Genomic DNA, 17,967 nt, shown 5'->3' on the forward strand with positions numbered 1-17,967 from the left:
TGACATCCGGGCAATAGTAAGAGATAACATTGGTGCTATGGAGGATAAGGTTGAATCTATTTGGGTGGAAATCAGGAATAGTAAGGCGAAAAAAATCACTGATAGCAGTTGTGTACAGGCCACCAAATAGTAACATTATGGTGGGGCAGGCAATAAACAAAGAAATAACTGATGCATGTAGAAATGGTACAGCAGTTATCATGGGGGATTTTAATCTACATGTCGATTGGTTTAACCAGGTCGGTCAAGGCAGCCTTGAGGAGGAGTTTATAGAATGTATCTGCGATAGTTTCCTAGAACAGTATGTCATGGAACCTATGAGGGAACAAGCGGTCCTAGATCTGGTCCTGAGACAGGATTGATTAATGATCTCATAGTTAGGGATCCTCTCGGAAGGAGCGATCAATATGGTGGAATTTAAAATACAGATGGAGGGTGAGAAGGTGAAATCAAATACTAGTGTTTTGTGTTTAAACAAAGGGGATTACAATGGGATGAGAGAAGAGCTAGCTAAGGTAGACTGGGAGCAAAGGCTTTATGGTGAAACAGTTGAGGAACAGTGGAGAACCTTCCAAGCAATTTTTCACAGTGCTCAGCAAAGGTTTATACCAACAAAAAGGAAGGACGGTAGAAAGAGGGAAAATCGACCGTGGATATCTAAGGAAATAAGGGAGAGTGTCAAATTCAAGGAAAAAGCATACAAAGTGGCAAAGATTAGTGGAAGACTAGAGGACTGGGAAATCTTTAGGGGGCAACAGAAAGCTACTAAAAAAGCTATAAGGAAGTGAAAGATAGATTATGAGAGTAAACTTGCTCAGAATATGAAAACAGATAGTAAAGGTTTCTACAAAGATATAAGACAAAAAAGAGTGGCTAAGGTAAATATTGGTCCTTTAGAGAAAGAGAAAGGAGATTTAATAATGGGAGATGAGGAAATGGCTGAGGCACTGAACAGGCTTTTTGGGTCGGTCTTCACAGTGGAAGACACAAATAACATGCAAGTGACTGATAGAAATGAGGCAATGACAGGTGAGGACCTTGAGATTATTGTCATCACTAAGGAGGTAGTGATGGGCAAGCTAATGGGGCTAAAGGTAGACAGGTCTCTTGGCCCTGATGGAATGCATCTCAAGGTACTAAAAGAGATGGCTAGGAAAATTGCAGATGCACTAGTGATAATTTACCAAAATTCACTAGACTCTGGGGCGGTCCCAGCAGATTGGAAATTAGCAAACGTGACACCACTGTTTAAAAAAGGAGGTAGGCAGAAAGCGGGTAATTATAGGCCAGTTAGCTTAACTTTGGTAGTAGGGAAGATGTTGGAATCTATCATCAAGGAAGAAAGAGTGAGGTACCTGGATGGAAATTGTCCCATTGGGCAGACGCAGTATGAGTTCATAAAGGGCAGGTCGTACCTAACTAATTTAGTGGAATCTTTTGAGGACATTACCAGTGCGGTAGATAACGGGGAGCCAATGGTTGTGGTATATCTGGATTTCCAGAAAGCCTTTGACAAGGTGCCACACAAAAGGTTGCTGCATAACGTAAAGATGCATGGCATTAAGGGTAAAGTAGTAGCATGGAAAGAGGATTGGTTAATTAATAGAAAGCAAAGAGTGGGGATTAATTGGTGTTTCTCTGGTTGCCAATCAGTAGCTAGTGGTGTTCCTCAGGGATCAGTGTTGGGCCCACAATTGTTCACAATTTGCTAGATGATTTGGAGTTAGGGACCAAGGGCAATGTGTCCAAGTTTGCAGACGACACTAAGATGAGTGGTAAAGCAAAAAGTGCAGAGGATACCAGACGTCTGCAGAGGGATTTGGATAGGTTAAGTGAATCGGCTAGGGTCTGGCAGATGGAATACAATGTTGACAAATGTGAGATTATCCATTTTGGTGGGAATAACAGCAAAAGGGATTATTATTTAAATGGTAAAATATTAAAACATGCTGCTGTGCAGAGAGACCTGGTTGTGCTCGTGCATGAGTCGGACAAAGTTGGTTTACAGGTGCAACAAGGTGAATTGAATTTTGTCCGTCATTGCTAGAGGGATGGAGTTTCAGACTAGGGAGGTTATGCTGCAATTGTATAAGGTGTTAGTGAGGCCACACCTGGAGTATTGTGTTCAGTTTTGGTTTCCTTACCTGAGAAAGAACATACTGGCGCTGGAGGGTGTGCAGAGGAGATTCACTAGGGTAATCCCAGAGCTGAAGGGGTTGGATTACGAGGAGAGGTGGGTAGACTGGGATTGTACTCATTGGAATTTAGAAGGATGTGTGGGGGATCTTATAGAAACATATAAAACTATGAAGGGAATAGATAGGATAGATGCAGGCAGGTTGTTTCTACTGGCGGGTGAAAGCAGAACTAGGGGGCATAGCCTCAAAATAAGGGGAAGTAGATTTAGGACTGCGTTTAGGAGGAACTTCTTCACCCAAAGGGTTGAGAATCAATGGAATTCCTTGCCCAGTGAAGCAGTTGAGACTCCTTCATTAAATGTTTTTAAGATAAAAGATAGAGTTTTTTGAAGAATAAAGGGATTAAGGGTTATGGTGTTCAGGCCGGAAAGTGGAGCTGAGTCCACAAAAGATCAGCCATGATCTCATTGAATGGCGGAGCAGGCTCGAGGGGCCAGATGGCCTACTCCTGCTCCTAGTTCTTATGTTTTTATGTATTTACTGGAATTTAGAGGAATGAGAGGGGACCTCATTGAAAGGTATAACATTTTGATAGCTGGACAGACTGGATGCAGGGATGTTATTTCTTTGGGCTCGGGGATCTCGAACAAGGGATCACAATCTCTGGATACGGGGTAAGGTGGGCCAGGATTTGGATGACGAGAAATTTCTCCAGTCAGAGGGTGGTGAACCTATGGGATTCTCGACCACAAACTACTGTGGAGGCCAAGTAACTTAATGTATTTAAGAAATAAATAGATTTATAGACATCGAAGGTGTCAAGAGGCATGGGGAGAGAGCAGAGGTATGGCATTGAATGGAGGATCAGCTGTGATCCAATTCAATGGGCGAGCAGATGTTCCTGCAAACTACGTGCATGAACAGCTGGAAGATCTCGCCCCACATCGATATGGATGGAAAAGTCCAAGCTCATAATTTCGGAAAATTCAGACCTATTAATGGCTCAGTTGGAATAATTGCAAGATTTAGGTACAAGTATAAACAGATTGTAAGCACCTGCAGTGAAACTGAGCTGAAACTGCATATGAAACAGATTGCTTTCGATCTGCGTGGTGATGAGCCATCAATTGCACGAGAGACGAGTTGCTATACAAAAGTTAGGCTTTAATAAGCTAGAACTTAGCCCTGCGGTTGACCACAATAAAATGGACGACCGCCGGGCGTTCCGACTATTTATACCTCGGTATGGAGGCGTGGTTAACTCAGCCTCTCGACCAATCGGAGAGCTGTCACATGACGGGTCTCAACCAATCGGTCGAGAGGCACATGACCGACCAGGGCCAATGGTAAGCCGGTATTCTGCACCAATGGCAGGCAGCTATGCAAATCATACCACCACACGCGGCACATTTGTTACATTTTTACTTGTATGTACCAAGAAGGCTGTGAAGGAATCATTTAACTATTTTCTTCTGCCCGAAGGCAGGTCCAACCCACAGAGCTCCAATCTTCACCACGAGTGCAGTAAGGAGACAGGTCCCGAATCCAGCCCAGGCAGAATGAGCCATGCCGTTGGTACCAATAAGATCCATACCAGCCATCCAATCAACTGAGGAACTTCTCCTACCACCCCCCCCCCCCCCCCCCCCCCCCGCCCAACGCAAGGAATCCAAGTTGCTGAAGCAACATACACTTTTTCAAGTATGTTTTTGAGTTCAAAGAGGCATAATTCCACTTTCCCTTCCATCTATTTAAAATTGATGGGAGTTGGTTTGCTGTGTAGATTGGGACAAATGTCCCACTGTTTTCTGCAGCAGCAAAGCACACAATAAATTGATCTAAACTGACTTTTCATTTTACACAAGTACATTTCATCATGAACCAGCCTGATATAAGCACATTGTAAGAAATAAACTATGGATAGATTTAAGGTACTTCATACCAAGATAAATATTAATGGCAAAGATAGGTTGTTAGCTAGAGATGTTATACTTTTCAAATTGCCAGAAGCAATCAAATGAGAAAATAACAACCAAAGGATTCAGAATGAATTTGGGAACTATGTGTTATGATTACAGGATTAGTCTCAGCCTGTCCCTACAGTTAACTAAACAGACAATTCTCACTACTCAAGCTCATTTCTGAAGAACCACTTCTGACCACTTCAGTGAGATACCGAAGGGTAGCTGGAACCCGTGAATCCACAGCATGAGACAGGGGAACGTGATAAATATTCAAAGCAAAGTTGCGTTAGTTACCAAAGTCATAAATATATCTTAGATTGGCATCAATGCCACTAGAATAGAACGGGACCCAATAGTCTGAATTTATCCATTACCAATGACTCATTTTAGTGGCATCAATTGTTCAGCCATCAGTCGGAAATAAGCAGTTCACAAAGTCCTGGCTTAACTTTAATTAGTTCTTGTAAAATGTGAGAATATGTGAAAGAGTGTTATGCAAAATAGTCTGTCTGAGGCCATAACCCTATTCCGAGATGATCTGCCTACCCAAGACCCAAGACCTAGCTCTCACAGGTTCAACATGGGAATTATGCAGGGACATCCAGTGGTATGATAACGTTGACATGAAAATGTTGCAACACAATGCAAATGCTGGGTTCGGGCATGGTAGCACAGTGGTTAGCACTGTTGTTTCGCAACGCCATGGCCTGAGGTTCGATTCCCGGCTTGGGTCACTGTCTGTGCGGAGCTTGCACGTTCTCCTCATGTCTGGGTGGGTTTCCTCTGGGTGCTCCGGTTTCCTCCCAATAGTCCTGAAAGACATGCTGTTAGGTGAATTGGATATTCTGAATTCACCCTCAGTGTACCTGAACAGGCGCCGGAGTGTGGTGAAGAGGGGATGTTCACAGTAACTTCATTGCAGTGTTAATATAAGCCTACTTGTGACACTAATAAAGATTATTATTATTATCATGACAGAAGAACCTGAAATGATGTTGTGCAGGACAACAATAAGCAAGGACCTCATGTAGTTACTTCCCACCAGGACTCAACCCATTTTGTGACAGGCTGCAGGTTCCGGCGGAGGGGCAGCGGGGTCATTTGTTTGTATGATACCGTCACCCAAAGATATATCTACAGAAAATGATATGCCTGCTTTTCATTTATGGGTGGGGAAGGTAGTCCAAATCCCTTAATGGTGTAACACTCCCATTGACACCCTTGCAGAAGCAGGTTTAAAACTGCCTATGAATTCCCAGCAGCAGTGATCACGATTGAAACTTTCAGCAGCTTTAAGTGCATTGCTGCGGTGGGAAAATCATTCCTGGGACACAGCGATGTGCCTTACCAGTTCATCGTGACATTCACAAAGGCCAATTTGGAGTGCAGCACATCTTCACGGATGCTTGTGTGGGCCAGAAAGACAAAGAAAGCTGAGGGAAGATTAGAGCAATTCATGCCATCATTAAATAAAACTTGCTACCTACTTTCACATATTGTTCTATATCATTAGCATATCTCCTGTCATGTGATACTTCATTATAATACAGATTAATATGCATGTGTGCTACTTTCAATATCTTTTTTCTGCAGACAACGACTTGAGCCTCAAGTTGCTCACAGAAGCTGAATATTCTGAGTGATGCTGGCATGTATTATCTTGAATAAACTCTTTTTAAAAGATGCATGCTGCCTGATTCAAAGAATTACACATTAATGAGTAAAAGCCATATTAGTCAGAGTATTCGTAATCATGCGCTCTTGTCAATAACAGTTAATGGTGTCACAGCCTGCAGAATTCTAACAATTCTAACACATTTTAGATTAAAACTAAGCATCCGCTTTCCTTTCCTCCAGTGAGGAAGCAGGATTTTGCCTGTTTGATATGTTTTTTCACAGTCTTCACACTTGGAGTGGGACATCAGCTTGTCATTCTTGTCAGGCGCATCATGCACAACTAGGACAATGATATTTTTTATTGTCCAATGATATTTTGACATGAGATGTATCAAATCCTGGGGAAAGAAATAGGGCTCTGCAGCTCCCACTTTTTAGGTGCCAAGCAGTCTCCTAACACTCAACAATGGTGTCAGATGTGCATGTACGCACTTCCGCTGGGATGTGCAACAGACGCCATTTTGTTTTCATACACTTCTAACATTGGCAGCATGCAGAAACGGGTATGATGTCAGTCAGTGTGCAATGTTCATTTGACGCTGGTGTTGGTATTTTCAAATGCCACCCTCTGTCCTACCTCAACATCACAAAGTGTCAAATAGCATGAAGGGCCCCACCGATGCTTCTCAAAGAGATTGGGGGTGGTACACACAGTGGTTAGCATAGTTGCTTCAAAGCTCCAGGGTCCCAGGTTCGATTCCCGGCTGGGTCACTGTCTGTGTGGAGTCTGCACGTCCTCCCCCTGTGTGCGTGGGTTTCCTCCGGGTGCTCCGGTTTCCTCCCACAGTCCAAAGATGTGCGGGTTAGGTGGATTGGCCATGCTAAATTGCCCGTAGTGTTCTAATAAAAAAGTAAGGTTAAGGGGGCGGTTGTTGGGTTACGGGTATAGGGTGGATACGTGGGTTTGAGTAGGGTGATCATGGCTCGGCACAACATTGAGGGCCGAAGGGCCTGTTCTGTGCTGTACTGTTCTATGTTCTATGTACTTACAGGTTAGTTGCTGGTGCAATAGTATTTTTGGGGTTTGCCAATAATACTTGCCAAAAGTATGAATGGTCTACAGGGTGCGGTCTGGTTGGTGCGGAAGTGTTCATTTGAAAACTTGTGTTGAAACAAGTTGCTCCCAGATATGAGTGACCTGGCTAGATCTAGATTTTGTACTTAAGTAGGGGTGGGAGAATGAAGGGTGGCCATGCAGGATAGGAAAATCTGCTAGAAAAGGGGGGGGGGAAGAGGAGAAAAGTCCTCTTAACAATTAGGAGACTTTATGGAGCATTGTGATTTCAGTAGAGACCAATAACTTTAAGTTCAAACTTTCAGCTATTAGTTGAAAAAATGATTCAACAAGATTTCATGTTTTAAAACTTTTATTGTAATAAATGACTAAAAAAAACATTCAAATAAACACCATTTTCTTTTTGTAGACATTGTTTACACGGTAGCACAGTGGTTATCTCTGATGCTTCCTAGCGCCAGGGTCCCAGGTTCGATTCCCGGCTAGGGTCACTGTCTGTGTGGAGTCTGCACATTCTCCCTGTGTCTGCGTGGGTTTCCTCCAGGTGCTCCGGTTTCCTGCCGCAAGTCTCGAAAGACGTGCTTGTTAGGTGAATTGGACATTCTGAATTCTCCCTCTGTGTACCTGAACAGGCGCCGGAATGTGGAAACTCTGGGCTTTTCACAGTAACTTCATTGCAGTGTTAATGTAAGCCTACTTGTGACAATAATAAAGATTATTATTATTATACTTTAATTACAGAAAGTGACATTCCCCTTGTATGCTCATCACCCATCACACTGGCCACATAATTACACAGAATTTAGCAAACAGTCCCCATTGCTCCCAGTTTCCAACAGAGTTCCGTATATCTGGCAGAAATCCTCAAGTCCTGCCCACTGCAGGAATCGCCACGGGCGGGACGTAAAATTTGACAGACAAAAACAAAAAATCCATTGACCTCAGGCAGGAATTTCTGGTCCAGGTGCAGGTGTGACCGGAAACCCCAGTCCCCTGCCTCACAACGTAGTAGCATTGTGTGATTACCACCGGGCACTTTCCTCAGTTTTTGAAAGTTCCATAGATCTATCATCAATAGTAAAACCTGCTCCATGATTTTTCTTCCCTCTGGCCATACTAGAACAAATCTCTGAGAATTTGTAGAATGCTGCAACATGTGTCTCTTCAGCTGGAGACCATCTTTCTCCTGTATCTGGCTGTGGTATCTTGCAAAGTCAAGCAGCCTATTCTCTCTGCTGACCACAAAGCTTCCAATATCTGTCTGTGATATCATTGATATGTAGGGAAGCCTGATCTAAAAAATGGTTTTCCCCTTGCTCTTCCCCATGGCAACATAAAACATATTAACCTTTCATTTAGGTGAAAATGCTGATGAACTATTCTTGATCTCAGCTTCGTTTCTTCTTAGAAATAAATGGGCAGCCTACAGTCCAACTGTTTACAGCCCTATATTTATAAAACATTTTTGGGAGACTCATGCCCTGCTCAGTGTAAATTCATAGATTGAGAACATTGTCTCCAAGTGTAAATATCTTGCATCTTCTTCTCAGTAAAATATTCTAAACCTTCTTTCAATCTCCTGTTCTCACTGCAACGAAGGAGTTTGAGGGGCGGCCTGATAGAGGTCTACAAAATTATGAGGGGCATAGACAGAGTGGATAGTCAGAGGCTATTTCCCAGGGCAGGCGTGTCAATTACTAGGGGGCATAGGTTCAAGGTGCGAGGGGCAAGGTTTGGAGGAGATGTACGTGGCAAGTTTTTTACACAGAGGGTAATGGATGCCTTTTAAAAAAAAATTATTTTAATTTAATTTAATTTTTTTCTCTTTATTCTTCTTTAAGACGGAGGTTGAGGGGGGACCTGATTGAGGCATACAAAATTCTGAGAGGTGTGGACAGGGTGGATAGCAACAAGCTTTTTCCAAGAGTGGGGGTGTCAGTTACAAGGGGTCACGATTTCAAGGTGAGAGGGGGAAAGTTTAAGGGAGATGTGCGTGGAAAGTTTTTTACGCAGAGGGTGGTGGGTGCCTGGAACGCTTTACCAGCGGAGGTGGTAGAGGCGGGCACGATAGCATCATTTAAGAGGCATCTAGACAGGTATATGAATGGGCGGCAACAGAGGGAAGTAGACCTTGGAAAATAGGCAACAGGTTTAGATAAAGGATCTGGATCGGGGCAGGCTGGGAGGGCTGAAGGGCCTGTTCCTGTGCTGTAATTTTCTTTGTTGTTCTTCTTTGGTACTAGCTACCGGACAGGGACAATAGTGACGTTTATGGGGCATCTTGACAAATACAAGAATAGGATGGGATTAGAGGGATACGAACCCCGGAAGTGTAGAAGATTTTAGTTTAGAAGGGCAGCATGGTCGGCACAGGATTGAAGGGCCTGTGCTGTACCTTTCTTTGTTCTTTGTTCCAACATGTGGAGATGCCGGCGTTGGACTGGGGTGAGCACAGTAAGAAGTCTTACAACACCAGGTTAAAGTCAACAGGTTTTTTTCAAATATTAGCTTTCGGAGCACTGCTCCGTCCTCAGGTGAATGAAGAGGTATGTTCCAGAAGCATATATATAGACAAATTCAAAGATGCCAGACAATGCTTAGAATGCGAGCATTTGCAGGTAATTAAGTCTTTACAGATCCAGAGATAGGGGTAACCCCAGGTTAAAGAGGTGTGAATTGTCTCAAGCCAAGACAGTTGGTCGGATTTTACAAGCTCAGGCCAGATGGTGGAGGATGAATCCCAGGTCACGGTTGAGGCTACACTCACGTGTGCGGAATTTGGGTATAAGTTTCTGCTTGGCGATTCTGCGTTATCGCACGTCTTGAAAGCCGCCTTGGAGAACGCTTACCTGGAGATCAGAGGCTGAATGCCCTTGACTGCTGAAGTGTTCCCCAACTGGAAGGGAACATTCCTGCCTGGTGATTGTCGCGCGATGCCCGTTCATTCGTTGGCGCAGCGTCTGCATGGTCTCGCCAATGTACCATGCTTCAGGACATCCTTTCCTGCAGCGTATGAGGTAGACAACATTGGCCGAGTCGCACAAGTATGTGCCACGTACCTGGTGGGTGGTGTTTTCACGTGTAATAGTCGTATCCATGTTGATGATCTGGCACGTCTTGCAGAGATTGCCATTTCAGGGTTGTGTGGTGTCGTGGTCGCTGTTCTGAAGGCTGGGTAGTTTGCTGCAAACAATGGTTTGTTTGAGGTTGCGTGGTTGTTTGAAGGCAAGTAGTGGGGGTGTGGAGATTGCTATGGGAGAGGTGTTTTCAGAACCCCAAAATGTATCATGGAGTTCAACCAACCCCTACTTTTAATGGATTGTTGCTTTTGAAGCACACGGCTTGTTGCAGTATTACAATTATGGACACGTGGTTTTTAAAACAAAACAATGTTTATTCCATGAACTCAAATTTACCTTTTAAATAAACATTGGATCTATTAACACCCCTTACTTCAAAGATAACCCTGAAATTAATACAACACTACCCAATCCTGAAAACTGTTCCTTTACACATCCAAAAGAATTAACAAATCCTCAAACAGAAGCACATTAGATTTATATTCAATACTGAGACCTTTTTACAATTCCGATTTCACCAAATGGTTAAGAGATAGTCCTTCATGGCAGAGATCACCAGCAATGCAGCTCACAGCCACACCCAAGCTTTCTTCAAACTGAAACTAAAACGCCCCAAAACAGAAGTGAGCTCAGCACCCCCCCCCCCCCCCCGTGACATCACTTCAGTAATATGATCAGCCTTCATTTCTTAAAGGTACATTTCTTAAACATCCAATTCTTAAAGGCACTCTCACATGACAGGATGCCATTGGCAAGATGTTCATCTTCATCGATTACGTGTTGAAGGCTGCAAAGAAGATGTCGTCGTTTCTCCGCTCCGGGAAAGTACTGGACAACGAAGGGCACTCTGTCAGTTGTGTCCCGTGTTTGTCTTCTGAGGAGGTCGGTGCGGTTTTTTGCTGTGGCGCGTTGGAACTGTCAATTGATGAGTCGAGCACCATATCCCATTTGTACAAGGGCATCTTTCAGCGTCTGTAGATGTCTGTTACACTCCTCCTCGTCTGAACAAATCCTGTGTATACGGAGGGCTTGTCCATTGGGGATGGCTTCTTTAATGTGTTTAGGGTGGAAGCTGGAGAAGTGGAGCACCGTGAGGTTATCCATGGGCTTGCAGTAAAGCAAAGTGCTGAAGTGATTGAGATGAGTGTGTCCAAGAATGCAACTGATTTTGGAGAGTAGTCCATGGTGAGTCTGATGGTGGGATGGAACTTATTGATGTCATCGTGTAGTCGTTTCAGTGATTCTTCGCCGTGGGTCCAAAGGAAAAAAATGTAATCGATGTGTGTAATGTCGGTTGAAGGTCCTGTGCGGTGAGGAGGTCTTGTTCAAACTTGTGCATGAAGATGTTGGCATATTGAGGTGCAAATTTGGTCCCCATGGCTGTTCCGTGCGTCTGGATGAAGAACTTGTTGTCGAAGCTGAACACGTTGTGATTCAGAATGAAGCGGATGAGTTGCAGAATTGCGTCTGGAGATTGGCAGTTGTCGGTGTTGAGTACTGAGGCTGTTGCAGCAATGTCGTCGTCATGGGGGATGCTGGTGTTGAGTGCCGAGACGTCCATTGTGACGAGGAATGTTCCTGGTTCAACTGGTCCATGGGTGCTGAGTTTCTGTAGGAAGTCCATCGTGTCGCGACAGAAGCTGGGCGTACCTTGTACGATGGGTTTCAAGATGCCCTCGATGTAGCCAGAGAGATTCTCACACAGGCTCCCATTGCCTGAAACAATAGGACGGCCTGGTGTGTTCGCCTTGTGTATTTTCGGGAGGCAGTAGAGATCTCCAATGCGGGGAGTACGTGGGATGAGAGCACGTAGAGTGCTCTGAAGGTTTGGATCCAAGGTCATGATCAGTCTGTTGAGTTGGCGGATGTGTTCCTTGGTCGGATCTGCGGGTAACTGTCTGTAGTGTTCCTGGTTGTTGAGTTGTCGGTATACTTTTTTGCAGTAGTCCGTTCTGTTCCATATGACGGTGGCCCCTCCTTTGTCTGCTGGTTTGATGACGATGTTGCGGTTGGTCTTGAGAGCGCTGATGACGTGAGGTTGTGCTTGGGTGACATTCGGGGCTGTCTTGTGAATGCGACTGATGAATCTGGCATTTACCCAACTCCTGACGGCTTGAGCATACGTGTCGAGTCTAGGGCAGCGGCCTTCCGGAGGGGTCCAATTCGACTCTTTCCTCTTCGGTTGCCGTACCGTAGATCTCTCAGTCTGCTGTTCTGGTTCATTGGTAGTCTTATACCAAATTCGCACCTCAATATGCCAACATCTTCATGCACAAGTTTGAACAAGACCTCCTCACTGCACAGGACCTTCAACCGACATTATCCACCAGTTACATCGATGACATTTTTTTTACTTTGGACCCACGGCGAAGAATCACTGAAACGACTACACGATGACATCAATAAGTTCCATCCCACCATCAGACTCACCATGGACTACTCTCCAAAATCAGTTGCATTCTTGGACGCACTCATCTCCATCAAGGACGGTCACCTCAGCACTTCGCTTTACCGCAAGCCCACGGATAACCTCACAATGCTCCACTTCTCCAGCTTTCACCCGAAACACATTAAAGAAGCCATCCCCTATGGACAAGCCCTCCGTATACACAGGATCTTCTCAGACGAGGAGGAGCGTAACAGACACCTACAGATGCTGAAAAATGCCCTCGTACGAACGGGAAATGGCACTCGACTCATCGATCGACAGTTCCAACGCGCCACAGCAAAAAAACGCACCGACGTCCTCAGAAGACAAACACGGGACACAACCGACAGAGTACCCTGCGTCGTCCAGTACTTTCCTGGAGCGGAGAAACGACGACATCTTCTTCTCAGCCTTCAACACATCATCGATAAAGATGAACATCTTGCCAAGGTCATCCCCACACCCCCACTACTTGCCTTCAAACAACCGTGCAACCTCAACCATTGTTTGCAGCAAACTACCCAGCCTTCAGCACAGCGACCATGACACCACACAACCCTGCCATGCCAATCTCTGCAAGACGGGCCAGATCATCGACATGGATCCCACCATTACACGTGAGAACACCACCCACCTGGTGCGCGGTACATACTCGTGCGACTCGGCCAACGTTGTCTACCTCATACGCTGCAGGAAAGGATGTCCTGAAGCGTGGTACATTGGCGAGACCATGCAGACGCTGCGACAACGAATGAACGGGCATCGCGCGACAATCACCAGGCAGGAATGTTCCCTTCCAGTCAGGGAACACTTCATCAGTCAAGGGCATTTAGCCTCTGATCTCTGGGTAAGCGTTCTTCAAGGCAGCTTTCAGGACGCACGACAACGCAGAATCGCCAAGCAGAAACTTATACCCAAATTCCGCACACATGAGTGCAGCCTCAACCGGGACCTGGGATTCATGTAGCATTACATTCATCCTCCACCATCTGGCCTGGGCTTGCAAAATCCGACCAACTGTCTTGGCTTGAGACAATTCACACCTCTTAAACCTGGGGTTACCCCTATCTCTGGATCTGTAAAGACTTAATTACCTGCAAATGCTCGCATTCTAAGCATTGTCTGGCATCTTTGAATTTGTTTATATATATATGTTTCTGGAACATGCCTCTTCATTCACCTGGGGAAGGAGGAGTGCTGCCAAAGCTAGTGTTTGAAACAAAGCTGTTGGACTTTAACCTGGTGTTGTAAGACTTCCTAATTTGTTCCAACACTCAAAGCACCGAGGCTTACAGTGAGGCAGACTGCAGAACAGGTCACATGTTCATCATAATTTACCCCAGGTTTAAAGCTACAGTTTCCAAATATAATAATCTTATAAACTCATAATTGTAACATTTCCCCACAAAGATGAAAAGACATCACTGTCATGTTCAGTTTTCATAAACATTATCCAAAACGTAATTACAACAATCTACACATTTTAAATTAACTCAATAAGTACAGTACAAGTAACATTCTCCCCTCCATCCACCCCTCGCCCCACACTGACACATTTCCCATTACACAGTCCGTCTTGGCAATATTACGGTGTTTAACCTGTGTCAATCAAATACACTTAACAGTTAAGATTGAAAATCCTTTTTCCGGTGTTTTTTAATATCCTTCCTCTCAAATGGCAGAGAAATTGTTTCATTGCAAGTAACTCTATTAAAGTCCATTTTGTCTCTGTGCCCTTAGTTCAATCTGGTACAATTGACTCAGTCTGGGAAATGTTGTCAAGAATTGCTGACTTCTGATAATTCCTCTGGCCATCGTATTCCGGCAGGTGTAAATTTTAGACTCAGAAGAAATTTTGAACAAATACTTTATACCCTTTGAATTCTGTACTTCCTTTTTAAAATTTAGAATCAGACTTTACATACCCTGATTACATTTTACCTCAGTCTTTGGATCACCCTGTTGATCAAGAAAGAATTAGCCAAACAAACATTCAAGTCATCTTTTCCATGTTTAAACATAGGAGACTAGATTCCCCGTTCCACCGCGCCACATTTCTGCCCCGACCTGCCGACAGGATTCTCCGTTACGCCGGCCGGTCAATGGGGTTTCTACCTCATACGCTGCAGGGAAGGATGTCCTGAAGTGTGGTACATTGGCGAGACCATGCAGATGCTGCGACAACGAATGAATGGACATCGCGCGACAATCACCAGTCAGGAATGTTCCCTTCCAGTCGGGGAACAGTTCAGCAGTCAAGGGCATTTAGCCTCTGGTCTCTGGGTAAGCGTTCTCCAAGGCGGAGAATCCCGCCCAAGATTAACAATCTCCTTCACTGCTTTGAGAAGTTCATTCAGGTCATGTTGATGATCAGTGAAAAAAATATTGGGCTCCTTTTTTAACTTGTCAACTTTATAGCTTTGAACTCCTTTCTCCAATTGGCACAGCTTTTGCTCAACTTCTCCTATACAAGAACAATGGGCTTCGTCATCTTGAAGCTTTATTTTTTTCCCGAAACGTTAATACATCCTTCTAAATACCAGCATGCTTTGCCACACAGTCTCTATTTATTTGTTCTGTAACAAGGAATTCTGCTGCTGTATTCTATTCTAATTTATCTGACTTAATATTTGCGGCCAAATTCAAAGCTGACAGGGTCAGTTAATTTGTTTTGACTTTAACTCTTGGTTGCCAGTTGGTGGTTTCAAGGATTCTTTACCCTCAGAACTCTGAGCTTTTATTTCTCTGGACACATTTTTAGTCAAAGCAATACTTCCTTCAGCAAGATTACAAACAGTCCCTGATTTTTTTTGAGTGCATTGTCCTTTTCGGTAGACTTGCCTCCCCACAAGCCAGGAGATAGCAACATCGTATCCCCTACAACGTCGTTTCCTAGTATTAAATCAACATTATCAATCGGTAATTCATACACTATTCCAACAATAACAGACCCATTGATGAAAGCACAGTTTAAATTACCTCTGTGTAATGGACATGTAAACAATTCTCATCAATGCTCTTTTACTTTGTGAACTCTCGGGAGTGAATTTCACATCTTTTTGTCGCATTAATCTTTGAGCCAGAACCACATCTCTAAAGACAATAATCTTTTTAGGTGCTTTATCAGGAAAAAATTGAGTTACTTTAACCTCAAATGTGAAACTCCCTTAAACATCCTTTGTCCCTATTTATACCCACTGTAAATATATCAGATGGAGTCAAGTTATTCCTGGCTTCAGCTAGTACTGGAGGAACACTGGGCACACTCACAAAAACTATTGGCTTTGGTCTTCAATGCCAGTAAATTTTGACATGATTTGTCTTATGGCCTCTTTGTCAATGGGAGGTTATTTGCGTATAATTAGTATGGCTCTGTTCTTTTGTGTGAGCTACTGGGCACCTGCCATTTTCACCAGGGGGAGAATGGGGAAGGCAGTAGTTTGCACATCTATGCTTTCCAGAGGGAGTTGAACAGCTAAAAGTGCAGCTACCTCAAACAGATGCAATTTTCAGTAGCAGGCTGCGCAAAACAAAACTCATGGCCTTTACATGTTTAAGCAAAATGTCTAAAGCTGCAGAAATTACTTGGAAAGGTAGGTACTCTGTTGAAAAGGTAAGATACCCTGTTGGAGAGGTGCAGGTAACCCTTTGGCATCGGTAAATTTCCCTTTGGGAGAGATGAAGTACCCCTTTGGAAGAGATAAGGTGCCCTTTTGGAGAGGGAATGTGCCCTTTGGAATCATTAACGGTAGACATGAATGTTTTTTTTTATAAATGTTTTTATTCAGTTTTCATATTTTATATTGAACAAATTACAAATTGTTAGGAGAAAAAAAACAACAAACAAACACGCAAAAATTAACATACATATTTACAGGTAAGCATCTTCGTAGTAGTAACTGCGCCCGCCCCCCCCCCCCCCCAACATGTTTATTTAGTTTGGTTTTGGGCCTTAGCTAGCCATCGAACCCCCGTACCAAACCTGTAGCCCCTCCCGCTACCTTCCCCCGACTATTCTTCCTCTTGTACATTGGCCACAAATAGGTCCCGGAACAGTTGCATGAATGGCTCCCACGTTCTGTGGAAGCCGTCGTCCGACCCTCGGATGGCAAATTTGATTTTCTCCATTTGGAGAGATTCCGAGAGGTCGGACAGCCAATCCGCAGCTCTGGGCGGTGCTGCTGACCGCCAGCCAAACAGGATTCTACGGCGGGCGATCAGGGAGGCAAAGGCAAGGGCGTCCGCCCTCCTCCCCAGGAATAGATCTGGCTGTTCTGAAACCCCGAAGACCGCCACTATCGGGCATGGCTCCACCCTCACTCCCACCACTTTGGACATAACCTCGAAGAAGGCTGTCCAGTACTCCACGAGTCTGGGGCAAGACCAGAACATGTGGGCGTGGTTGGCCGGGCCTCTTTGGCACCGTTCACATCTGTCTTCCACCTCCGGGAAGAACCTACTCATACGGGTTCTTGTTAAGTGGGCTCTATGTACCACTTTTAGTTGCGTCAGGCTGAGCCTTGCGCACGTGGAGGTGGAGTTGACCCTATGCAGTGCTTCGCTCCAGAGTCCCCACCCTATCTCCATCCCCAGGTCGTCCTCCCATTTCCTTCTTGTTGCGTCCAGTACGGTGTCGTCCCTATCTACCAGTCGGTCATACATGTCACTACAGTTCCCTTTCTCTAGGATACTTGCGTCCAGTAGGTCTTCCAGTAGTGTCTGTCGTGGCGGTTGTGGGTACGTCCTTGTCTCCTTTCGTAGGAAGTTTTTGAGCTGCAGGTACCGTAGCTCGTTCCCCCCAGCTAGCTGAAACTTCTCTGTCAGTTCGTCCAGTGTTGCGATCCTGTCGTCCGTGTATAGGTCCCTGACTGTCAGTGTCCCCCCGTCCTGCCTCCACCTTTTGAAGGTGGCGTCAGTCAGTGCTGGTGTGAACCTATGGTTGTTGCAGATGGGAGCCCTGTTCGACATTTTGGTCAGGCCAAGTTGCTGCCGCAGTTGGTTCCAGGATTGGAGGGTGGCTGTCACCACTGGGCTGCTGGAGTGTTTTTTGGGTGGGGATGGGAGTGCTGCCGTGGCGAGGGCCCGGAGGGAGGTTCCCATGCAGGAGGCCTCCTCCGCACGCACCCACTCAGCCTCTGGCTCCTGGATCCATCCCCTTACTCGCTCGGCTGTTGCTGCCCAGTGGTAGAATTGTAGATTCGGGAGGGCTAGCCCTCCCCTGGTTTTTGTTTTTTGTAAGACCTTCTTTGGGATCCTAGCATTTTTACCCCCCCATACGAACGCCATGATGAGTTTGTCCAGCGCTTTGAAAAAGTAGACATGAATGTTCATAAAAAGTGGATAAACTCAGTGGAACTGTTAAGCTGTCAAAGCATTTAAATCTCCAAGCTCTTTCAATTCAACATAAGACTGCTGTGGGTGCTTGCAATTCTATGGGCTGTCTGTTGTCATAAGCCTGAGGGTTATCATTACAGGATTAGTGCTTCATGACTAAGTGAACAACCTACAATTATCACAGTGGGGAAAAGTATGTTCACAGTTTGACAGATCCAAGTGATTTTACAATCTTTATGTAGGGTTATGATTGTGAATAATTGTTTTCATAAAGGTTTAAGTACTGGAATGAAATGACTGTTTTATGAGGGATTAAGTATGTGAATAAGTC

The sequence above is a fragment of the Scyliorhinus canicula genome, chromosome 10 (genome assembly GCF_902713615.1).
Source record: "Scyliorhinus canicula chromosome 10, sScyCan1.1, whole genome shotgun sequence".
NCBI classification, from domain to species: domain Eukaryota; kingdom Metazoa; phylum Chordata; class Chondrichthyes; order Carcharhiniformes; family Scyliorhinidae; genus Scyliorhinus; species Scyliorhinus canicula.